This window comes from Anser cygnoides, chromosome 2, assembly GCF_040182565.1.
Source record: "Anser cygnoides isolate HZ-2024a breed goose chromosome 2, Taihu_goose_T2T_genome, whole genome shotgun sequence".
NCBI classification, from domain to species: Eukaryota; Metazoa; Chordata; class Aves; order Anseriformes; family Anatidae; genus Anser; species Anser cygnoides.
The window spans coordinates 156,020,289-156,044,547 of NC_089874.1; the positions used below are offsets into that span (position 1 = coordinate 156,020,289).

At 40.9% G+C, this 24,259-nt stretch overlaps 1 long non-coding RNA gene across 1 annotated transcript; it reads left to right on the top strand.

Annotated features, from left to right (window-relative positions):
* Positions 1–157: 157 nt before the first annotated feature.
* Positions 158–22,919, top strand: LOC136789807 (uncharacterized). Its single transcript, XR_010828825.1, has 3 exons — positions 158–648; positions 19,984–20,431; positions 22,632–22,919. It is a non-coding gene; the product is annotated as an uncharacterized lncRNA (long non-coding RNA).
* Positions 22,920–24,259: the final 1,340 nt, after the last annotated feature.

The following is a 24,259-nucleotide window of genomic DNA, read 5'->3' on the forward strand; positions in this document are numbered from 1 at the left end:
TGAACTGGGGTAAGGGACATAGTTAATTTTCACCGATAGTATCTATGACAGCATGGATATCTGGTGGGTTTTGTTTACAACTCATTCAAGGATTAGAATAAAAGGAAAACAATATTTCATTACCTTCACAACACTTTTAATGAGAAAGGGAGAAAAGACCTAGCTCTTTTATCACCAGCTTACATAAGACAGGAATTCAGTCATGGGATAAAAAAATAGTAAAAGTTTGTTTTTCATCCTATTCTTTCTATGTTGCAATGAACAGATCTCCTCAAAGTGGGACAGAAGAATGAAGCTGTCCTGGATGTTGAGGGTCAATAAAGAGGTGAAAAGGTATCTTCGTTCCATACCAGAGGAGCTTTAATTACTGTGGGAGAGGTAAGAGCCTGGAGATCCTGACCTTACACCACACCTCAATGTGACTGTAGCCTGTGCCAGCGTGAAAGCTGGCACTGTACTGAGGGCGCAGAGAGAAGGGATCAGGGGTACAGAGAGGACACTATCCCAAACAGAGAAAACAGCATGGGGTAACATTTCAAGAGACAGCAGGACGGCTGCTCAGGGAGTGCTTTTACTCCCCAGCCAGTCAATCCTACCTAAGTGCTCTGCTACTCCGAGACATCACCAGAGCGAATATTTCCTGTCGAGGTAAGCAGGGGAAATTGTCTCATTTCCTTAGGTTTGTGGGGAATGTCTGAAGCACATGTTTGTTAATTTTAAGTAGAATCCTGTTATTCCACTTGGAATCTGGCTTTCCCGATGCCAGAAATTTCTCTCAGAAAAAGTCACTTTATAAATATGTCATCGCCCCAAATTACTGAGGTGCCCAGTATGTAATTTTGGATTGTAGATCATGGAAGTGATGTCACAGGGAAAAGAAACTTGTTTGCATCTTGTAACATTTAGGCAAGGATTTCTATGAAAGGCATCTCTTTATGTTTGAAGGAATGGCGTGCTGTTTCTTGGGGACAAAGAAGCAGAAGGCAGATGTTAGGAACAAGGACAAGGTCTCTACGTAGTCTTTCATAAACAGACGTGAATGTACCATGTATGTACTTCAAGCCATCCAGAAGCATGTGAACATGAGCAGCCCATCACTGGGGCTGAATAAAGATATCCCATCTTTCATTACAGCTTGAGGTCATCTTGAAATGAAAACTCATGTCTGCCTGCCAAAGGCAGGGAAGAGAATGACAGGGCAACTTCCATGCAAACAACAGGGGAAAATGCGTTTTAGGTCAAAATAGAGCTTTTTTGCTTTCTTCTAGGTTCTCCTACCACTCTTTTGTGCAGTCTCCTTGAGCAAGATCACTTAAAGAATAAGTTTTTAAACCAGAGAATGCACTTGGCATTAGTACAGAGGCCATGCAGGCCTCTTCTGCCTGCTTCTTTCTTCAATCTTTCAGCAAAGACCAACAAAAAGGAGAGCAGTGCCAGCGCCTAAGGGGCCCTGGACTCTCTGGAAAACAGATTTGTTCAGGTTTTCTTATGCAAAGAGAATTTCCCTGCACAAGAGGACCTCAACTTCCCCTAGCATGTTCCACAGGAATTCAGGAGTTATTCAGCGCATGTTTGTGGTGGTTTTACCCTGCTGGGCAGCTGAATTCCACCACAACCACTCTCACTCCCCCTCCTCAAAGGGAAAGGGGGGGGGGGGGAAATATGATGGAAAGGGCTCAAAGGTTGAGATAAGGACAGGGAGATCTCTCAACAATTATCGTCATGGGCAAAACAGACAATGCAGGGAGATTAATATAATTTATTGCCTATTACTTAGAGCAGTGAGAAATTAAAAGCAAACTAACCCTCCCCCCTCCCCTTCCACGTTCTCCCCCCAAGTGCACAGGGGAATGAGGAATGGGGAATGGGGGCTGCGGTCAGTCCCTGACACCTCGTCTCTGCCGCTCCCTCACGGTCCCTCTCTGCCCCTGCTCCATGGGGTCCCTCCCACGGGATGCCGTCCTTCCCGAACTGAGCCTGCGGGGGCTGCCCACAGGCAGCAGCTCTTCAGGAACTGCTCCCACACGGCTCCGTCCCACGGGGTCCATCCCCCAGGAGCAAACTGCTCCAGCACGGGTCCCCCACGGGCGGCAGCTCCCCCCAGCCCCCCTGCTCCTGCGTGGGCTCCTCTCCACGGGCTGCAGCTCCGGCCCGGGGCCTGCTCCTGCGGGGGCTCTCCAAGGGCCGCAGCCTCCTCCAGGCCACATCCACCTGCTCCACCGGGGGCTCCTCCACGGGCTGCAGCGTGGAGATCTGCTCCGTGTGGGACCCGTGGGCTGCAGGGGGACAGCCTGCTCCACCAGGGGCCTCTCCACAGGCCGCAGGGGAACTGCTGCTGCCTGCCTGGAGCACCTCCTGCCCTCCTGCTGCACTCACCTGGGGGGCTGCAGGGCTGCTTCTCACTCCTCTTTCCCAGCTGCTGTAGCACAGCAGGTCCCCCCGTGTCTGCACAAATAACATCTCTCAGGGACTCAGTTTTGGCCAGCAGCGGGTCCCTGTTGGAGCTGCCTGTAACTGGCCCTTATCTGTCATGGGGCAGCTGCTGGGCTGTTCTCAGAGACCAACCCTGCAGCACCTCAAGACCAAAACTTTGCCACGTAAACACAATACAGCGTTTTCATCCTACTTACCACACTCTGCCTTCTTTCTCTTACGCTGTGTTGATGCAAAAATACAACTAGCAATGACTCATTGCTTAAGGTGAAATTCTCTCTCTTCTGGCTTCTCTACCATAGAGGCAACTGTAAACACATCTCACCCTCATTCCTGTTGTGTAAAAACATGCTGTCAAGAGTTCTGCTCTCATCATCCTCAGCTTCTAGATGTGAGCACAAGATAAAGATGGACAGTTCTTGCTATCTTACCTTCCTTTGAGATTTCAGTACTTTTTATTGTTCCAAATAGTGGAAACTTTACAGTAGTGCAAGTAGCTTGAAGTCTGAAAGAGGTCCTAAAGGGCAAATAGTAAAAGAAAACTCATTAACTGAAATTTTTGAACCTCAGCATTTTAGATCTGATGGGGTGAAGTTCTAGAAGAGAAGTGGGACAAGCTTGTGGTTTTATTCACATTAGCTTGGTCTATTCCTTGTTGATTGAAACTTGATGGCCCCTGAAAATACTGTGCCCCTCTAAACTCCAAGCTTTTATGAAAAATACTAAAACAAATCCAAACTATGTGAACCAATATTCAATAGCTGAATATTTCCACCTACCCTCCCTGCACCTGCTCAAGCTGATGTTTTCAGACATTCTCAGCCTTCCACTTCACTCTTCCCCATGCCAAAAAGTGAGCTCATGTCTTTTAGTATTCCAGGGCAGAAAGTGAAAAGTGAGTCAGTTCTGCCTGTCCAAACCATTTGATCACCACATTTAATTTTTAGCTGCCTTCACCTACACTGCCTGTCTCCATAAAGAAAATGTGGGATGATAGAAATGCTTTTCAGCCCAGCCAAGGACCACTGGATCAAATTCCTAGTAATCCTGAACTCTAGGGAGTACTCTAAATAGATAGATAGATAGATAGACAGACAGGCAGATAGATATGGATGGATGGATGGATGGATGGATGGATGGATGGATGGATGGATGGATGGATGGATCTTTGTGTCTGAACTTTCCTGTCTGAAATGTCCAGAAGGGAGATTCACAGGTTGTCAGGGCTGGATTAGCTCTGAACTACTTGGAGGAGTATATTGAACAAAATTCTGGTCCCATGGAAAACAGTGTGTCTTATGTCCTCTACTTGTAGGTAAGTTTTGTGTCACGCCTTCTTCAGTGATTCAGACTTCTCAGATATTTGGACTTTCTTTGCTGATTAGGTGTTCATTAGAACTTACTGTCAGCCAAAATTAAGCAGCTGAAAATATTCATATGGTGAATTAATCAGTTTAATTTAGCATGCTCTATTTGTATGTCATAATGACTTCCTAAACGCCTTGCTTGGTGGCACAGAAATCTCAGAGGGAATACTACTGTATAGATGCAAGGAGAATATTTCTAATTAACAAAAGAAGTTTCTAAATGCTATTTTCCTAACTCAGCACTCTTATGATTGATATAGAGAAACAGTACTTATAATTACCAGTAACCTTGTTCTCTTTTTCTTTTCTCATGGTTTTCTACCTCAACTGTTTAGGAATTTTTCCCCAAAATAGTACACATCATGTTCCCACCTGTCACTGACATCTAAAAGGTAGCAAATTATAACAATTGTAAGAATATTTTATAGCTCTCAACATTTATTACCACTAAATGCATCATTAAGTGTAAATTTATTGCAGCAGAGAGTGCATTAATTGTGAGCGTAGTACAGAAACCTGATTTTCTGCTGATTCCACACAGCTTTCAGGGTGACTGCATCATTACTTCCCCAAAAGAACCTGACAAACACTTGTGGGCTGGCCCATTTGCGCAAGGATCCAAGAGCCCTCAGACTCATACAGTACAGTGATATTTTATTTGGCGAGCCCTCAAAATCAAGTTATCTCTTCCCCAACAGTTTCTCTTCTCACACCCACACAGACTCTTTCATCCTCTTGTTTCTTACATTTCCGTTTTTGTGTTTGGAAAGTCCCATGCCATCTCCTAGGTTCTCTTGTAGTGTTATTTTGCTCTCTGCCTGACAACAACCAAGTCTGACATCAAGAAGTGACAACCAGCCCATCCTTGTCCAGAGTAGGTCATAGCACTATAGACATACCCAAGCTAGCTTTTAGCCAGTATATTCCAGTGGTAAAAGCGGTGGCACTATGACAGCTTGGAATAAAGCACATGCTGGAGTCCCTCGCTCTTCCATCCCACACCCTTATGGAGCCCCAGGACTCCTGGGGACAGCCAGGGCTGTGATGTGAGATGACGTATTTTGTGAATGACAAAGAAAGGCTGCTGGACAATGTCCTTTTAAATCCCACATCTAGAAGAACAAACAGGTTTATCATATTGGCCCCTTTAGAGGTGGAAGAAGAAACAAAGGAGCAGCAATGCACTTTCTTTCACTAACAAAATACCTCCCTTTCTAGAAGTCTTCAGGTAGAAGTTTCAGGTAGAGTCAGAAGATAACCCTGATATGTTGCCCCACTAGACCACTCTCATTGACTTCCCAATCTGATGGGGTGCTTTCTTTATTCATAAAACCACACAAGTTCCTAGTCAGGCTGAGAAGAAAAGCTCTCATTCGCTCCCTGTCGCTGTCTCCAGTAAAAGCTTGCTATCAGGACTTAGCTGCTGATTGCAGACGTGCACATGGGAAGAATAGACTAGCTGTAGACAGGATGCTTTTAGAGAAAACTCCTTGTCAGAAACCTGTTGTGTCGTCAGTGCTATAAATGAGATGACTCAAGCACCAGAAAGAGATATACTTATCTCATTTACTAAGGTAAATAAGTGCAATTTGAACTCAGTCCATTTTCTGGCTTTAGTTTAGAGATCATACTCAGACTAAGCACTTGTCCAATGTTGTATCTGGCAATAAATAACAAAGAGAGCTGGCAAACCTTCCCCATAGTCAATTCTAACATTTTCCATGATCATGAACTGAACCTGCACTCATTTTTTCCCTTTGACAGTGGACTTTCATGTCTTAGAGTGACATTTGGAATCCTTCAGTCCACAGGGTCTGGAGTGGTAATGCTTTAGCAAGCCAGTGATTCTGCTGTTGTCCAGACAACAGCACATCACAGTGTAACATTTTCATCTCTCCAGGAATAACCACACAGCTTCAGGCCTTTTCTTCAACTTTATCTCATGAAAGATAAATTCTCTGAGCTGATAGCTTTTGGTTAAAAGGTGCATCAATGAATTTGTTTGGGCAGTGTTTGCGCACTCCTCTCCTTTTGTGATTTCTTAAAGTAGGGTAGATCTTTAAAAAGTTAACAAAATGTCTCCCTAAACCATAAACATCATGTTTTCTTTCAGGCTTGGTTGCTATAAAGAGAATTTCACGGTGGTATCTTTACTTTACATCTTATCTTTACACCTAAATTTTAGTTTGGTACTTCACGGTGGTATCTTTACTTCTCTAAATTTTAGTTTGGTACACTATACATTATATCTAAGCATGCAAAAATTAAGTTTCTCCCGCAACAGGTTTCTACAGAAAAGAACTAAACTAACAATAAGGACTTGGAATATAATAGATATAATATATAAATTAATAAACCAACCTAGTGTTACAAACAAACTTTACTATGCAAATCCAATCCCTTTGTGAGATCAGTTTTTCCTCCTCACTGTTTCAAAGAGCATTTGAGCTGAGGTCCAGGTATCACTGTAACCTTCCAGTTAACTGCTTGGAAGGCAGTCTTGTAATTTCATGTTCTGTCTGAATACTGAAATTGCAGGTGTTTTCTTTTGTGGGTGTATGCACGTTTGTCATTTTTGTTTTCCTCATGGAGAATTTTACATGGAAAAAGTATGATTTCACAAAAGATCTTTTTCCATTGAAAAATCATTCCAGGAGGTAATTCTTGACCTTCTCTACAATTGATACCACCTTCAGAATGTTACTTGAAATTTACTGACGAAAAATAGCAATAATAGGCCACCTCTTCACTTTAATCACTTCTGTCTCAAAGTTAAGAAACACTCTGAATTGAAGAATTATAGTGAACCATAAAACCTTTTTGCACCAAATTGTAAATCCTTCTGCTTTATTACAGTAAGCATAAGGTTCTGACTTTCTTGGCACAGGTAGTTTTATTGCATCTATTATTAAAAACAGATGTCAGTGAGTGAAATCTAATTCTTTGGGGGAAAAAAAGTTATATGATTTTCCATGAGTTCTACTGAAAGTTGAGTGTTTGAGAAGCTCAGAGTCAATGAGAAATTATCCTTTTTTTTTTTCCTTAAACAAAAGAAAAAGGTTCTTTCTTTCTTTCATTCCATTAGACCTTTGCAGACCTTTTTCTTTTTTCTAATATTAGCTATGACATCAAATAACTTCTTTTTTATCTGAAGCATTTAATCCCATTCAACAAAAACAGACAGAGGTTTTCACGGTTCTTCTCCCCTAATGATGTTAAATTCACATTGAAGAAAGAAAAGGAAGAAAAAAAAAAAGTGTTGGCAATTGGTAATATTTGTTTGATAAGAGTGTGGCTTAAAAGGGATTGAACTCAAATATGTATTTTTATCACTGCAGAATTTGTTCCTTTCTTTCTAGGCTTTTTGATTTCTGGGGGGAATTAACTTCTTCAGGTTGGATTTCTTTCTCAACCAGGACTCTCTCACAGATTAATGCACCCTATGACTCCCATCTCAGACACTACCACTGCTGCAAATGAGGGCTTCACTCCTTCAAACTTAAAGGGAAAACAAGTGTTTCTTCTACTGTCAACTTTGCACACTTGGGAGCACTTTTAAAGCCAGACTCAACTTGCAGACATGCTGTAAATCCTTAAGCCCTAGCTACAAGGTCAATTCAGCTAATCACTTTATTTATTTATTTATTTATTTATTTGGTGGGTTGTTTGTATTGTTTGTTTCTTTTTATGTATTAATTTATTTATGCACAGATGAAACCTGTATGTAATGTAACATTTAAACTGAGATCCAACTTCTCTTTCAGAATGGATTGGGGTATGGTTCAGTAACACTTCTCCAGAATTTGGTCCTTAAAAAAATTGTGGATGCTGAACTAGCAAACAGCAGTGTATGTGAAAGTCTGTGACTTAATGCTTGGAGGGCTTAAGTCCTTTCTCCCTTCTCAACATATAATTGGGGTTATATATCTCATAGGAAGTACAGTGATGAGCAACCTTCTTGCTACATTTTGCCTCTCACATTTACCAAAATGTGACAGTTTAAGATGTTTATATCCCTGAGGGGTTTTGCTACCCTTTACCAGACATTAATGTCTACTCCTTAGCCTCTTCATATATCAGGAGAATAGACCTTGCTCCCATTCCTCAGCTATTTCAAACTGTGAGATGGTCCAGTTGCTCCTAACAATTCTACTGATACAGTTTATGGGGGCCTCACCTCTGAGTACAACATTTAATTTGCCTGGGCTCAGCTGTCCTAGAGATAGGAATGCTCTCCTCCAGCCTCATTGTGGTGGAAGAGCAAAGTTATGTTTCTTGTGATCTGCCGCCCACTCACTTGTGATACACTGCCTAGGAGATCCAAGATGAGATTCGACTGACTGAACGTTTGTTTCTGCCATGCAGATGTCTCTGAGCAAACCTCTTTGGATTCCCTGTGCAGTCACTGAAGAGCTGGTCAACAGAGTCAGTAAAATACATGAACCTATACAGTCTTGACTCGGTTTCCTTAACACCTAAGTATCACTTGAGACTCCTTGAACTGAGCTTTTCATGTCATTCTAAGCTCCTACATTTAGTCAGAAGAGTCCCATCCTAAACTTCCCTGACTCTGCTGAACTTCTCCCCAATAACTACAGTGGGAGCTAGTGTTTAGCTGGAGACATCTGGACTGAAGACACCCAGGGTAAGTCCTTTTTGAGTCTAAGACACCTACTACAGATACCTGCTATGTGAAAAAGCACTGGGTTGTTCAGACATCTGCCTAGTGTCATCTGTGATACTCCGCAGTATCAAAGATGTCTACGTGGAGGTAGCTGATGAAATACAGTATTATGGGAGAACCCCATGCTTTCCAAGCAGCATGCAGACGGCAAGGAGGATATCTTGTAACACCTAAAATTCACGTGTGGAATACAGTCTCCTGCCCTGGGTGTCTATGCTCTGCAACAGATCATGAGGATCTAGTCAATGTATTCAGAAGAGCCTAGTGAACAATTCAGCTAGTAAGTGTCTACTTCAGCGTGAGCTAAAATCTCCCAGGGTAATGTAAAATAAATCCTACCCAAAACTCAAGAGACAAAAAGTTTGAAGAGGAAGACAAGGGCTTTTGTTCTGTGGTTCTGCTGTCTCTGTCTGACCCTTTCAAAGCTAGTCAAATCAACGCTGAATACCCATCCCCACTAACAGGTTTTCAAGTATACGCATGTCTTTTTTGTTTGTTTGTTTGTCCCTTTTTTATTATTACTTTCCCATTTGGATGCTCATTTCCCATTGTACTAAACAATTTTAAGGGCTCTATGCAGACTCCCCACCCACTTGTAATCTGTTTGTGGCTCAAGAAATGAAGGGCAAAATTGTTCCTAACCCTGCAGTTCAGGGATCTCTGCCTTTTCAAACCCCATGAAAGAAATATGCTGTAAATTGCATCCTACAATGGCCAGAAAGAATATGAAGTCGTATAATCAGCCACAATATGACTGTAAGAAGGCATCAGACTGCATCTAACTTTTATTGCAAAACCAAAGTCATCTAAAGCCTCATATCACCAGGGGTATCTTTCAGACAAAATACATGTTACAACCTGTAAAAATTAAGCTAGTCATTATAAAGTTAATCTGAAGTCTGAATGGCAAAATTGAAAAGCACTCAAGCATTAAACTGCACTTCTTAAAGGTAAAATAATAAAGCAATATGGGTAATATATAAATAGCTATAAAAATTGCTGGGAGTAGGATAGCTGGGCTGAGCATTTCAGTGGAAATCGAAATGTATTATGATTCTCAGTAAAGTTGAATGTCTTCAGTAGGCTGCTTTTTACCACTAAATATTTTGCAACCAATCTTGACCTTGCAGAGAATTCTATGCACCCTTTCTGTTCATGTTTTCTTTAATAAAGTAAATTGGGTGAAATAATAAAGAAATGTGAAGTGCTTCTTGGAAATCTTTTAACTCATCGTTAGAACATATAACCTGCTTGGCATCAAAGTTAATTAATGCTTGGTAATAAACTTTTTTGTTGTTCATCGGTCAAAGATCTTTATTAGGTTAAGTCCATTCTCATTGGTTCTTTTTATGAAGGTGACCTCAGCTACAGGGTTCATAAATAGGCAAAGTATCCAGTGAGGACAACAGAAGTAAGCCCACATGTATTCATCCATGTTCCAGATTCTTACATTTGGCATGGTACAGTAAATTCAGACAAGTTAAACTCTGTCATTTTCCACTATATCATTGCAGCAAAACTCCAGTGTCTGAAAAAAAAAAACAAAAAACAAAACAACAAAAAAAAAAAACCACATAACTCAAAGTTCTTTCACCACATTTGATAACATATACAACATCAGTGGCAATAACTGAGCTTTCAATATATAGAAAGACTTCATCACACCATCAGCTGTTAATTTTAATGTGATGACTTCTTTGTGAACTCTTTTGTGCTGAACTGTGCTTGAATGCTTAAATTGGAAGTCTGAAAGTAGCTGTGGTGTTGGCCATAAGCTGAGCTGTGGTGTAGTTAATCAGCCAAAATCCTACCTCATCCTATATAAGGCTTCACTGATTCCTAGCAGTGGGACTACTCATTTACTGAAGGAAAATTGCAGAGTGAATTAGCTGTGTGTATCATTTTTTGAGATTTCTGTTTCAGGCCCTAATCACCACTGCATTCGTGACCCCATTTTACCACATGATTAAGGCATTATTATTCTGTAAACAGTTTTGCAGCATGAATGAAATCAACATTAAAGTACTTTGCTGAATACCAATGAGATGAGAAAAGAATTAAAAAAAAAATCAAATTCTGGCTGTTGCTATTTATCTCAATGAAGAGACACAGCAATCATTTGCATTTGCAAACTATGGCTGTGTTTATTCTCCAAATCTTCAGTAGATAAAATGCCTCAGATGAGGAAACGGGATTGTCATGGACCGTGATCATAAGGAGGGGACAGTATAGACAGGATTCTAACCCGTGTCTTCTCAGATCCAGATGAGATAAGATTCTTGAGTTCAGAGACAAAAACAAACAGTAAAAAAACTACAGTAGTACATATTTATAAATGCAATACAATTTATAAATGGCATTCAAGTGCATTTGTCTGATTCAGCTCTACATCAGACAGACCAGAAGAAAACCTGCAGATGAAAGCAGCTCAACAGCAAAGCAACAGCTTGTAACTTAATAAGATCCTGATACCCACGTTTTGCTTTCAAAAGGGCAGAGAAATGACTTCTCATGTTGAAGTTGTTTCTACAGGTCTAGCTATTCTATCTGCAATTGGTGTAAACTAAGAAAATGCTTTTACATTTATTTATTTGTTATGTTTCAGTGACATGGAAGCAGAAATCTTCAGGTGAAATCCAACTAGGCTGAAGCTGATGTAAAAGATCCACAGTTTTTCTCTTAATTTTGATTTGTACCTTCCTAGTAAGTTCTAAGTTGAAATAGCTGAAATAAGATGAGTATTTCAGCAAAAAAAAGATTTGTTGGTCTGTGGTCTAAGGCCCAAATCCACAGAGGCCTGGACAACAACATTCTGTTTAAATTCAATTTAAAATGCCTTTGCATGTTTGTCTCTCTGAGTTCAAGTCCAGCCACAACCATTTAAGAGGCTGAAACGAGAAACAGGTTCAACATAATCTGAATATGAGTTGATACTGCATAAAATGCGCTTATATGAAAAACACTGCCTTACAGTCTTATCGGGCTAACTACAGGTCATCTATCTGCCCCTGCTCAAAGCCAAGGCAACTTCAAATTTACAGGAGGTTTCTCATGGCCATAACCACTTGAGTTTTGAGGAAGTCCAAGGAAGAACCCACAACTTCTCTGGTTTCCTCTTCCAGTATCTGTATTTCCTATCTACAACATGTATGAAGTGTCTAGTTGTCCTTTTTCTGTGTACCTCTAGGATGTTTTGTCTTCATTTTCTGTATAGCCAGCCATGAGACAGGACACTGGCTCCATCCTGTAGTGGGTTTACATATCAAGATTGTGGTAGTGGGTGGCTGCAGGGTTAGCCTCTGGGAGAAGAGCCCAGCAGCTGCCCCATATCAGGTAAGGGCCAATTTCAGCCGGCTCCAACAGGGACCCGCTGCTGGCCAGAGCCAAGTCAATAAGTGATGTTGTTTGTGCCTCTGTGAGAGCAGATTTAAGAAAGGGGAGGGAAAAAAAACAAAAACAAACAAACAAAAAAAACACACCTGCTGTGCAACAGCAGCTGGGAGAGCAAGGAGTGAGAAGCAGCCCTGCAGCCCCCAAGGGCTGCCATTAACCTGAATCCACCTTACTCAGTCCACACAGGTTTTAGCAAATTTGGACACATGAGACGCCCTGGGAATAATTCAGACAGTGAGAGAGGTATATAACAGGAGAATATATGCCTAGGCCAGGACAAGACCCAAAAGCATGTTTTCCATTCCTCACAGGAATAACAGATGGTGGCATTTGGACACTTGGGTTTACCTGTTAGCTATGGTTTCACCCCCAGCAAAATCTAGCTGGTTTATAAAAAGCCCCAGGTTGAAGCGGCCAGGACTGGACCTGATCAGCGTCAGTGAGCCAAGAGAGACAGGCAGAGCTGATCTGCAAAATACTCAGAGCATACGCTCACCCCAGAACTGTCACGGCACTTGTCACTACATCCATCCTCGTTCACAGTCACCTTGAGAACATTGTACATACTAATACGGACCTAGCCTCAGCTGTGCATAAGTTAGCCAAAGTTTTCAAACAGAAATTTCCCATCAGGTACCTTTGTGTTAGAGTAAGTCCTGGGGCAGGAAGCTTCATCCCTAATTAACAGCAAGAACAACTTGGTAAGTCCAGGCATTGGACAGCACCAGAAGGATGCTGTGCTGCTTTGGGATCCATCATTTTTGTGGGTGCTTAGCCACTTTATGCCTGCTAGAAGGTAACACTGGCCATGAGAAGCACTTCAGCAGTGGCTATATTCTGGCCTGATTTATTCCTTAAAGCATTTAGATTTATATCTTATAGCTTTACCATTCCTAAAAAAGTAAGGGCTAGAAACTAGGTTCATTATAGATTTTTCTTTTCTGCTGTCCTTCAGGTTGTGCTTGTGTTAATGTTAATATTTGGAGTGTACTGAAAACAAAACCGAAGGATTTTGTAAGGGCAGACTGCATTTCCCCCACCATCACGTTTTTCTTTTTTTTTTCAGTGACAGTACTCTGAGGTAATCCCATTAGCATGTTCCCCATTTGAGGGAGAATGGCCAGAAGATTTTCCAGATAAATTCTATCTCATTGAAAGTGTAGGCAGTATATTAATATTGTTTTTAATACTGCTAGCAAATTACGATTGTTATTTGATGTATCATGAGATCTAGAGGATGACACTTCCTAAGACTAAAGTAGGAGGTAAATTCATCTCCAACAGAATCTCCTTATGAGTGATCCTTCTTTGCACAACACCAGAGAAGAAGACACATTGTTTTACTTCTCTCATTCAACACTTAATTTCTCTGGTGCCCATTGTAGTGGTTGCCCTATTCCAAAAGGAAGGTAGCACACTCCCTGCAGAAGATGAAAGATGATTAACTAACTGGCAGCCAAGGCACATATCAATAAATAAATGAACAAACAAATAAATAAAATAAAAAATCTTTTTGTCCTATAGAAACACATAATGGACTGTATTGCTTCTTTTTCCTGTAGATATGTCCTTTACCTAAATCTCCCACAGATTTCAGCCTGTTTCCAAATTGTGCAAGGTACTGATTTGTGGAAATTTTACAAATGAAAAAGAGGTGCTGTTTAGTTTAAAGTATAGGACTTAAACTGACAAGAGACAACATCAGCTGCCAAATTTTACAAGACTTACTGACCTTACCTTCTCTGTGCCTTAGCCCTATAAAGTGAGGATGACTTCTCTGCCTCTATTTTCTGAGTCCTCTCTATTTAGCAGAGGCTCTCCTCAGTGCAGAGGCTGTTTTGTTTTGTTTTGTTTTGTTTGTTTGTTTGTTTTGTTGTTGTTGTTGTTTTATTATTATTTCAATGACACTCTGGAAAACAATACCCCGAGATTAGCTTATCCCATTAAATAAATCACAGCGATCATTTTATTCCAGCTATTAATAAACAGCATTATTTTCCTGTCTTTCCTCCATATTAACTGGATGTCTTTTACTCTGAGTTAAGAACTCTTCTTCCTCTTTCTGTAGCAACAGTTTGAAGAGAATGTAGTTTGAATATATTTTATTTTTTTTCCGAAATGAATAAGCAGAGAAAGACAAACTTGTTACCATTCCTCAGCAAGACTCCATTTAAGACCTCAAAGATACAAACAAACAGGAAAGACAAATGTAAATGGTGTTCCAATTAAATGGAACCCAGGATGTCTCCATGGGTACATTGCAGGATGCAGTAGAGGTGGTAATGTCGAAGAGGTAGCTAGGAATAGCCTCCAGCATTAAAAATTTAAGCCTGCAACTCATTCACAGCTGTGACTGTGCATGCACTGGGAGAGAAATGGCACAACTGAAAACAGAATCAGCATATGTATGCCAAAGTCATCTTGGGGAAGAGGAAACTTAACCCCCTGTGTTCCCAATAAGAATGATCTTTTGCTCCAAAGTTCGTCGCAGCTGTCTAATGGCAAAACAAGAAACAGCAGAAGTTGGTAGATGAAAAGCAGTAAAGACTATTCAGTGTGGTGTAGCAGGGCTGAAGATTAGTACATGGTCTCCCTCAAAACCAGGCTAGTCCTGTAAACTGCGAATAAACAGTCAGTTGTATTTGTTGTGCATAGCTGCTTGCGGATAGCAATCCATTGCATGTCTTCTAGGGTGGGGGGAGGGGGAAAATACATAAATAAATAAATTGGGCCTATAGACTAATCAGGAAGGTCATTCCATGAATAGGGACTGAAATAAATCTGAGCGTTGGGTAGTTATGTGACAACACTTGATTTTGTTAGGAGACAATGACAGAGGGAACCATCATCCCTGCTTTAGGGACAGTCAAGTCACTTGCAAAATCTCACACACAAATTGTTTTGTGCTTTGCTAGGTGAACCTCTTGGGAGAGCAAAGATATTCCTGATCTTACCCATAAATATCCATAGTGTCATGCATTGTTTTCCATGTATGTCATTTACTCTTAATAACTTTTTTTGTTGGGTTTAGTTTATATGGCAAAGATGGTCATGTTCTTCAGGTTGCTGTTCTATGCTATAACTTGCAGGTAGAAGATATCTCCTTCCAGGAGAATATCACAACTCTCTTATCTGTATTTGTAGCCCAGATTTGAATTATTTCTTAGCAGGATAAAGCCACCAATGGGCTGAGCCATTCCTTTGGTCAGATCAGACATGTTTATTTCTAAAATTGAGATGGAACAGCTTGGAATTCAATGTGAAGTGAATTGGAAATGGCATAGACTCATGTTTGTCTTTTGTTAAGACAACAGTTCTGTTATGATCAAGGTCATTGCTGTCTGTAGGATACTGCATGCTCTAGGAATACAAATCCTTCAAGACATACATCAACAGACTGTTCTGTGGGAGTTCGACAGAAAACCCTACTGGGAGGGATGTTCTGAAATATCTGATGCACCCACAATATTGGATAACAGCATTGTCTAAAAGGCAGAGGAGAAAAACTGTACCTCCAGACCCAATAGCTGATGAGGCAACGGGTTGCTCATTTGGGCAAGAAGAGCCCAGCACTAAAAGGGGAAAACAAACCCTGATGAGGGAAAGTGCTGTCTCTCTACAGAGACAAGCCCACAGTCACAGCAGCCAGGGCAGCTACAGAGAGAGGAGACAGCAGGACCGTATGTCAGTTTCTGGGTGTGTGGGAGGTGGACTGGGCCAGGCTCCAAAGGCTGCTTGTTTAACTGACACTTTATGGAGTATCCTGAGACTCATCTTTCTCTGAAGCCTCCTTAAAGGAGATGTATTCTTTTATGATTTGCCTTCCTCTGGGCTATGTTTACACAAACATTTTGGGTGGAGAAAACAACACTGCCAATGAATCTTATGTATGCTGTGGGTGCGTTGTGTTTTTATTTTTTTTTTATTTTATTTTTTTTTCATTTAGCATATTGTGAAGTCTGGCTCTCGATGGAGCTCTCAGAAGAGCTACCCTCATTACATTGTTATTGTTATTCTTTTGTCTTTGGATCTCTTTTGTGTATTGCAGCTCTTGCAAACATTTCAATAAAATACCAGCTCATGTAGGCAAAAGCTTTGAGCTATCAATTTTGTCATGAGCTGGATGCACTTACTTTGATGAAGCAGTCATTCATCAGAGGAAATAAATCATAACCAGAGGACATGGAAGGAAGTGTTTAAGCATCTGAATGCACACAAGGATGAATCCTGCCTTACTGTATCCTGCCACCAGAAACTACATGAAAGATTGAAACAGAAATTTCACAGAGTTTTATATTTGCAAAATCAACAGGATTGCAAAACTGTAAAGATAAATTGTTAAACAGCTCTATGGACTCACACACAGTTCTGAAGAAAGTACAGGCAGCAGATGAGAGAAATTCAGAAGAGTAGTTCAGAGAATACCTGGATTAACACAGCATCACTACATATCCAAAAGAGCCCTTTTTGTTGTGCAACTCAGAAATACCTCTGCTGAATGAAACAGATTGAAATAAGAGGGGGAGTCAGACCCCATGCTTTTTATAATTGAATTTGTTGCACGTGCTAGATGGATGCAGAAGGTGAAGCAAAGGTAGCTAGGAGAGAAAGTTAGGCAGAAAAAGAGGTCTCTCAAACATGTTGACCTAGGGATGAAATTAGGATTCTGGATTTAAATGTATCCTCAGTATAATGCTAAGCAATGATTTGATTCCAGCTCTTACTGGACTGCTTGGATGAAGGGGTAGGTCTCTGAATAGGTGTTTTGGAGAAGGGAAATTAAGCCTCAGCCCCCATTCTGACAGGTGATATCCTATAAAGTTGGCTGAGAAAGTGACCTTCTTAAGATCTTTAAATTAGAAGTAGCAAAAAGCCCACCCTAGAGGAAGACTGACTGAAAAGAGAAGGCCAAGGGTAATAATTATGAGGAAAAAGAGAAGCTGCTGATTTCTGAGTATGAGGGAAATCTCTGAAATCTTCCTGTGGGACCCAAGACTGAAAGAGGCTTAAAGGATTTCACATTTGAAAGCCCACATAAAGTTTTTAAAAGTTTTAAATTTAGTCCTATGGAACTCTTATAACTTTTGCATGTGAAGTTCAAATTCGGCTATTTGATGCTTCTCACAAAGTTGTCCCCTCCATAATTAACAAAAGGAGGTGAAGTCTCTCTGGCCTTTGTAGCCAGAAATTCTGAACAGATCACAGGCATGTTCTATGCCCTGAGTTCAAGCACTGGCTTGTGTTTTAAATGTAGTACCATTATCTATAAATGTGTATCTATTTATATATGGGGAAATTCAAACCAATAAAGATGTAAAAGGTGTCTAATGCCCTTCAGCCAGCTAATACAATCAAATGCCAGGGAATCACTTTGACTTCAGTTTGGTTACTTTGGATGTATAACACTGGAGGTTAAAGAACAATTTAGATGAAAGTAGCTCTTTTTAACATGGTAAAGTGGCCTGGATCCATTTGCCCATCACTTCACCAGGTGGGAGTGCTTATAATCTTATATGCCAGGGCTTATATGACCGTAACCTTGACTTCAGTACAGATATTCTGACTTCGAAGAAAATCAGACCAGAATTAGGTCTATGATGTTCTCCAGGTATGAAACACACTATGTAGCATGAATGGAGTATTCTTGCTTGTCAAAGATTATTCCATCCTCTGTACTTTGACATTGCTTTGTTTGACCAGCTAAATGGTTAACTTCACCTTGCCTTCTTGCTGAAAACCGGTGCATTTCCGCAGTGGATTCCTGAGCTTGTAGATCTTGGAAAGAACTTCACCTTTACTACAGATAAGCTGCTGCTAAAGTCACACAGGTAACAGTTGCAGTTGCAATATGTTTTCCTTAGTGTGTTACATTTTAAAACAAACTGGAAAAGAACAACAACCACAACAAAATGGAAAAACCTTTGTAATTCATGAAGGTAAAAATTTCTCAAGTGTGCTGTGGATAATTTCTTTTTTCCATCAAGGGACACAACCCTGTTTCTGAGGGTTTAGTGCACGTGTTGTACTGTTTTTTGATGGCATACTGCACATGGCTGCTCTTCCTGCAAGGGTACTGTTTCCTATAATGCTCAGGACTCTGGACACCATCACAGTGAGGCAGACATCCTTCTTTTTGATCTAAGGGCAGAGATGTCCTTTCCTCTCATATTGCTAAATGTTTTTGACTGCTGAAAAGTTTTCTGAGAATGTGTGGGCTGCTATTTACTCCCCTGATGACTGCTGGGGGAGGTCACATTCCCACTACTGGTGCCAGTCCAGTTTCCCTTCCATCAGTAGCAAAAGCTTTTCCACTGCCACCATCAATAGCTTGTAAACATTGTGGTGTTTTTGTTTTTGTTTTCGAAACTTCGTGCAAATGATTTAGCTATTTGAAATCCAGACTTCATAATGCTGATACATCCTAAATCTGGACAAACTTTTCTCCCAGGTATCTAAGGAGGAACATGGACACAATGTCAAAATTAAGAGGGCAGAAGATAAATCACAGTCGGCTTGCTTGAGCTTAACTATCCAAGGAAGAGAGGGGAAAATCGTATTCAGCATCACATCTAATACATCAAAGTAATTTATACCAGAGACTTCCTATTTGTTTTAATAAAGATGTAATTTCAAGTAAATTTTTTTTTTTCAACTCAGGAAAGCTTTTTATTTTTTAAAAAAGTGTTTATTTCTCAACTCTTTTTGTATGTTTTCTTCTGTGCTATATTTGCAGAGCTGCCTGGAAATATTGGCACTTTAGTCTGCAGAAACATCCCTCAGGAAATGAGATGAACCATTGAACTTCTGGTACTTGACTGACCAAAGCAATTAAATAAAATAAAATACAGATAAAACAAAATATAGTTTGCGCAGAGCAATGAATGTCATCTGGTCTCAGAGTTACTCTACTAAGTGAAGATTACAGCTTTATAGCCAAATGACTAAATGTCACGGCAACAGCAAGTAGGCATTTTTTTCTCACTAGAGTCCATAACAGTGGTAATAATGTTTTTATCATACTTCAGCAATTTCTACATACCCTCTCTGTATTAGGACTATGATAGGTACATCAAAAGAGGTGCTTGCTGGCCTCAAGAGCATGTCACTAAACAGAAAAGGGCAGGAAAAGAACTAGAGAAGTAAAGTGATTTTTTCCAGCATATGAGTGGAAAATACAGCTTTCCAGAGTCGGCTGTAGGTGATGGGCAGCTCTGAGAAACGGCCCCCTGGTGAGGAAGGCAGCAGTATTCCAGTTTTACTGCTGGGAATTTTGAGGTTGAAATATCAAAGGCAATATTTGTTTGGAAGAGAGATTTCATATACCAATGTAGGTTGCAGGGTCTTTTGAACTGGGCTTTATGTTCTCTTGGTTTTTAGATGGGCCTGGTAGACTTTAAGGATTAAGGAGAAAATACGTCAGAAATTTCAAAAACTTCGAGGGTTAAGGAGAAAGTAAAACAGAAAATTCAAAAACTCTCTCCAGTCGTGTTATGAACCTGACAATGTTTTCATGCAATACATACTCAAGTGTGGAAGTGTTTTAAATATTTACTTTTTTTAATACTCTAGAAACACCATCCCTTAGAGATCTATTCAGCTTTGAACGAAGAGGATGATTAAAGTAGAGTAAGAATTATAACAGGTATTCTTGATCATTATAACAGTTTCATAATGCTAATTTCTGGGGAGAGGGGAGTGATTCCCCTTGCTTACCTTGCCCAACTTTCTGAGATTCATAGGGATGAAAATCCTTGCTTTTCAGGATTTGAAGTTGCCCTTGAGTTTACAATGAGGCACCCAAGATGGAAATTACTCCACCTAAATAGCCTGCCATTTCCTCTATCCTCCTTCTAAGTATGTCATTCTGGCTCACATCAGTAACAATCAACAAGAGTAAATGGCCAGGGCCCAGAGCCAGTACTGCAATTCCTCTGTCCCACACCAGCATGAGGGAAAGTGGATGAATTGCCTCCGAGGGCAGCCAGTTGAGCACAAAACAGTTCACCTGGCATTGAGTGAAGCTAATGGAAACCTTTCTGTGACTTTGTTGAACTCCTCAATTGAAGCCAAAGTGCAGTGATACATATTTGTGGTATTGTTCTGCAGGTATCACTCGTAAATTGTCCACTGATCTTCCCTCCAGAGTGAAAATAGCTACGACTCCTTCGCACCAACAAGCCAGTAAAATTCTGTGGCTTCATTTACTCTTGTAAATTAAATGTTGTCGGGACACTTCTCTGGAGCTGAGGCAAACTGGTGTGGAAAAGTGCACGTCTGACGCCCTCTTATTCCCCGGGAATTGAATGGTTTACTGGAAAAACATGCAGACTACCTACTGGAAATGGTCTTTGACTTGTGTTTGGCCCAGGGCTTGTCTGGGCCAAGACCGTGCTGGGAGCTATTCCTACGATGTGTGGATGACTGCACTCAACTGCCTGTGCACGTTCTTCCCTGGCACTGTTTAGTTTACTGTGCACGACGCCTGGGAGGTGAGCCCTCGGTGTGCCCACTTGGACAGCTGGGATGACATCTAAGCTCCTGGAAAGTATCTGAGGTAAGTATTGGCTGAAAGGACCTCTGCATGAGCTCTCTGATAGGCAAGAGTTACCCCACTGCCCGGCTCTGGTATGTATAGCACAGGTGACTTATTTATTCCACAACAGAGATTATTCCCTGCTACGCACCTCAAATGCTCCGTGGCATCTTGTGGCTTCTCTTGCGTGTCTGTGTGGTGTGGAGCAATTGGATTCTCTGAGAGGTGTTTTCCACTATGACAAGGAAAACACATTGTGTAATCAATATATCAATCCTCGTGTTTGCCACCGTGGCTTTTCATACTGCTTAGTTGCTCTCTGCACTGTGGAGTGCGGCAGGTGCCTGTGACAGTGACAGATGAGGAGCTTCTTCACTGTTTTGATAGCAAATGAGCCTTGCATATACCTCCTGTTAAACATGAACCTAAACAGCAGGATTCATAACAGTAGCAATTGGGACACTCATCTGTGTATGATTTCATTTCAGTCATGATCCTGTTAGGGTTGAAATATAGAAGGTGTCTTTGTTAAGTCCAGCTGAAAATCAGGTCATTTTTTTTTAGTAACATAAGTAAAGATTTTTAAGTCCTGGGTTTGGGGCCATCTCTAAGGAAACTATGAACATATACAATGTGGAGTAGGTAAAATTTATGTGCATAAATCCAAACCTCTCACATTCAAGTCTGCTTCTTTCTTTGCTTTCACCATTCGGACACCTTCCCTGAACGTCTGGCATCAGACTTCCCATGGGTTTATTTGCAGCATCCCGTTTCTCAGGCAGATGTGCGCATCTGCTGCCTAGCAATAGGTGCCCTCCCCTGCGAAGGAAAAATAGTAAGTTATGGACATATGCTACAGACATAAAATATAGGAACAGTGCTCGGAATGAGGACAGGAAAGTCTCTCACAGTGAGACCTCTAAGCATGAGGCTGAAAGGAAACTCACATACTCTTTGCTGTAGAGTACTTTCATATAATTTTAGAATCACATAGTCACATCATAGAGTCACTAGTTGAGTTTTCAATATCTCCAAAGACAAAGATACTACAACCTCTTATTTTTTTCTTTTTTATTTTTTTCCCCCTGTCTCAACAGGAGGAATGATGGAAACCTCTTTCCTCCCCACATCTACATAAGTAGAGTTTGTTCTTGGAGGTGGCTTTGAATCCCTCTAGACAACAGTGAGACTGGTACCAGATCTTCCACACGGTGTGCTCAGCAGTGAAATGTGTATAAAGATGTGCCACCAAAACTGATCTCTATTAAAAAAAATAAGAAGAGCTCTCGATTTGGTGAAGATAAACCAGAGACTTTTAGTAGAGACCAAAAGTTGCCTCTATTGAGGAGAGACAAAGTATAACATCTGCCTTTTTCTCTGGTGTTTTGCTCTCCTTTGAGATCTCCTCAGCCAGTGTGACAGCTGTTCAGAGGTGTCCTCCCCCTCACGATGCTGTGTAGAGGGACCAGGTAACAATTCCCAGGCTCTGGGTTGCAGTCTAGTAGCCGAATCCTGGAAAGAACAGTCTCTCTGATTACATTTTATAGTTTTCAGCCCTTTGGACCTAATCCTAAGAGATTTGCTCAAGCCTGTGCTGTGAATTGATTGCAGAGCTAGGAACAAAATGCAGAAGCCCTGGCTTTTCCGTGCCAAGCACCGAACCATTACTCCTTTGGGTCAGGCAATGAACAAGCTACAAAAAACCTTTGAGGCTATGAGCATGATTAATAGAGGTAAAGCTCCAGCTTGGTGCCAGATGGAGAAAATACATGATCCTGCTTTTTTTTTGTTGTTGTTTGTTTACATATGTACAGGTGCTGCTCTCAAGGAGCCTGCCAGCTTTCAGAGAGCTGACAGATCTACCACAACACTGTTTGACTAAGTGTGCAAACATAAAGTGGAGATTAACCGGGATAGCCTTTTAATAACACCGTCAGTCGAGTGATCACGCTGACTGGCAGCAGGGAGTGGGCATGGTTAAACGTGTATGCAAAGAGAATTTTTATTGCAGCCTGTGTGGGTACTTCCATTCACATAAATATATGCAGGTGTACCCTGTGATACTCAATATCACATTTCTGTCACCAATCTGACGGCCTATCCAGCATCAGGCATGAAACTGTGGCAGCTGATTAACCATTTGTGCCAAACTCCTCAGAATTTACTGAATGATCCTTTGATTTACCACATTCCTAAGCCTATATCTCATCTACTTTTTCAGGCCTGTCCTGACGAACCCTGCACCAGACCAAGGCATACCGAGATACCTTCCAGATGCTCTCCAATAGGCAGAGACTCTTCAAGGCTTCCCACTAAATTAGCAGGCTGTGCATTTTAACTCTCCATGGTCTTGACAGCACTTATTAGACACATTAAGGGCAAACAGAATGCAGCTTGTCAGGCTAACGAGGCCCTGGCAAGTTTTGAGTAATAAACTCTTCCATGCAAGCCAGAGGGAGCTGACAGAATAGACAAATGCCTTCTAATGGCAGATTAACAAATAACAGAAAGCGGGTTTGATCAAATGAAACAATTTGGAAAAGTGCTCCCTGGTTTCTTAATTAAAATGAAGTATAAAATATAAAGTGTTGCTGAAACAGGGGGGAAAGTTTGAACAAATGTGATTGGATGTGGTATTCCTCTCCCTTACGTAAATATTTGTTTTTCTGTGCCAAACGGTAGGACAATTATTACATCGAGTCTTACCCTGTGCTATTAAATACCTGGTTCTTTGCAATGCCAAATAAGAGTTGTGCATAGGTGTGTCTGAAAGCATGATCCAGTGGCCAAGACTTTGTTCCCTTTGTCCCCAGGGACATCTGAGAGCCAGTCTCAGCTCTGCCAGTGACTTACCATGGGACTTCGGGAAGAACTTCATCTCTCTTGCCTGTTCATTACGAGTCCTGTCTATTCTGTTAAGAAACTAGTGATGCAAAGACCTTCCCATGTTTCTGCAAGATTTTTTGCTGTGTGCCTGTATGAGACCCATCAATGCTTCCATGCTCACAGTTATACCTCTGAATACTGCTGTTAAAATAAAAAAGGTGGAAAGCCATTGAATGAAACGTGCCTGTTTGTTGGCATCGCTTGGAATAAAGAGATCTGATGAGGTAAAATATTCATGAGAGGCTGGATTTCCATCATAGTCATTAGGGCCTTGCTTTTGAAATGGCTGTAAACTGGGGGTCATGTCCTGCTTGGGTTCCTCTCCTATGAGTCAATGAGAGTGTTTCTTGAACCACAACTCTTCCTTCTCTCTCTTTTGTTAACCAGGAAGTGTCATAAATGAATGGGTCTGAGCAGAAGGTGTTGAGTGCATATGAAATATATACAGCAATACTGGGGGCATAAGCATGCATGTATACATGTGCATACATATGCATATACATACATATGTATATATGCATATATGCATCAGAGAAATAAGAAAGAAAATGGGAATGAAAATTATATGTCAGAGAACTCAAAAGAACAAAAAATGCAAAATACTTTCAATATATTCCTTTACACTTCTCTTCATTGCAATTCATTCAGAAAGAAAATTGGATTTCCTGAAATATCATGACTACGAGAAATGTCCAAAAGGAAAGCTTTATATTTTGTTTGTGAGATCTTCTTCTTTGTCTGGATGCTTCCTTTTATTTGCTCTGTGATGCTTTTTGCCTACTCTCAATTTGCAGACACTGGGAAAGCTTTCCCAGCTCACACAAGAAATAACTGTGCAAGAAGGTTTAGTACTTGCGTGAGGCCCTATTCAAAGATAGGGTCAAGTCCTGAGGAAATTGAAGTTTGATTTGGGCTACATTTCTGATGGCTCATCCCTTGCCATGTACAGAGTCTACAGCCCCC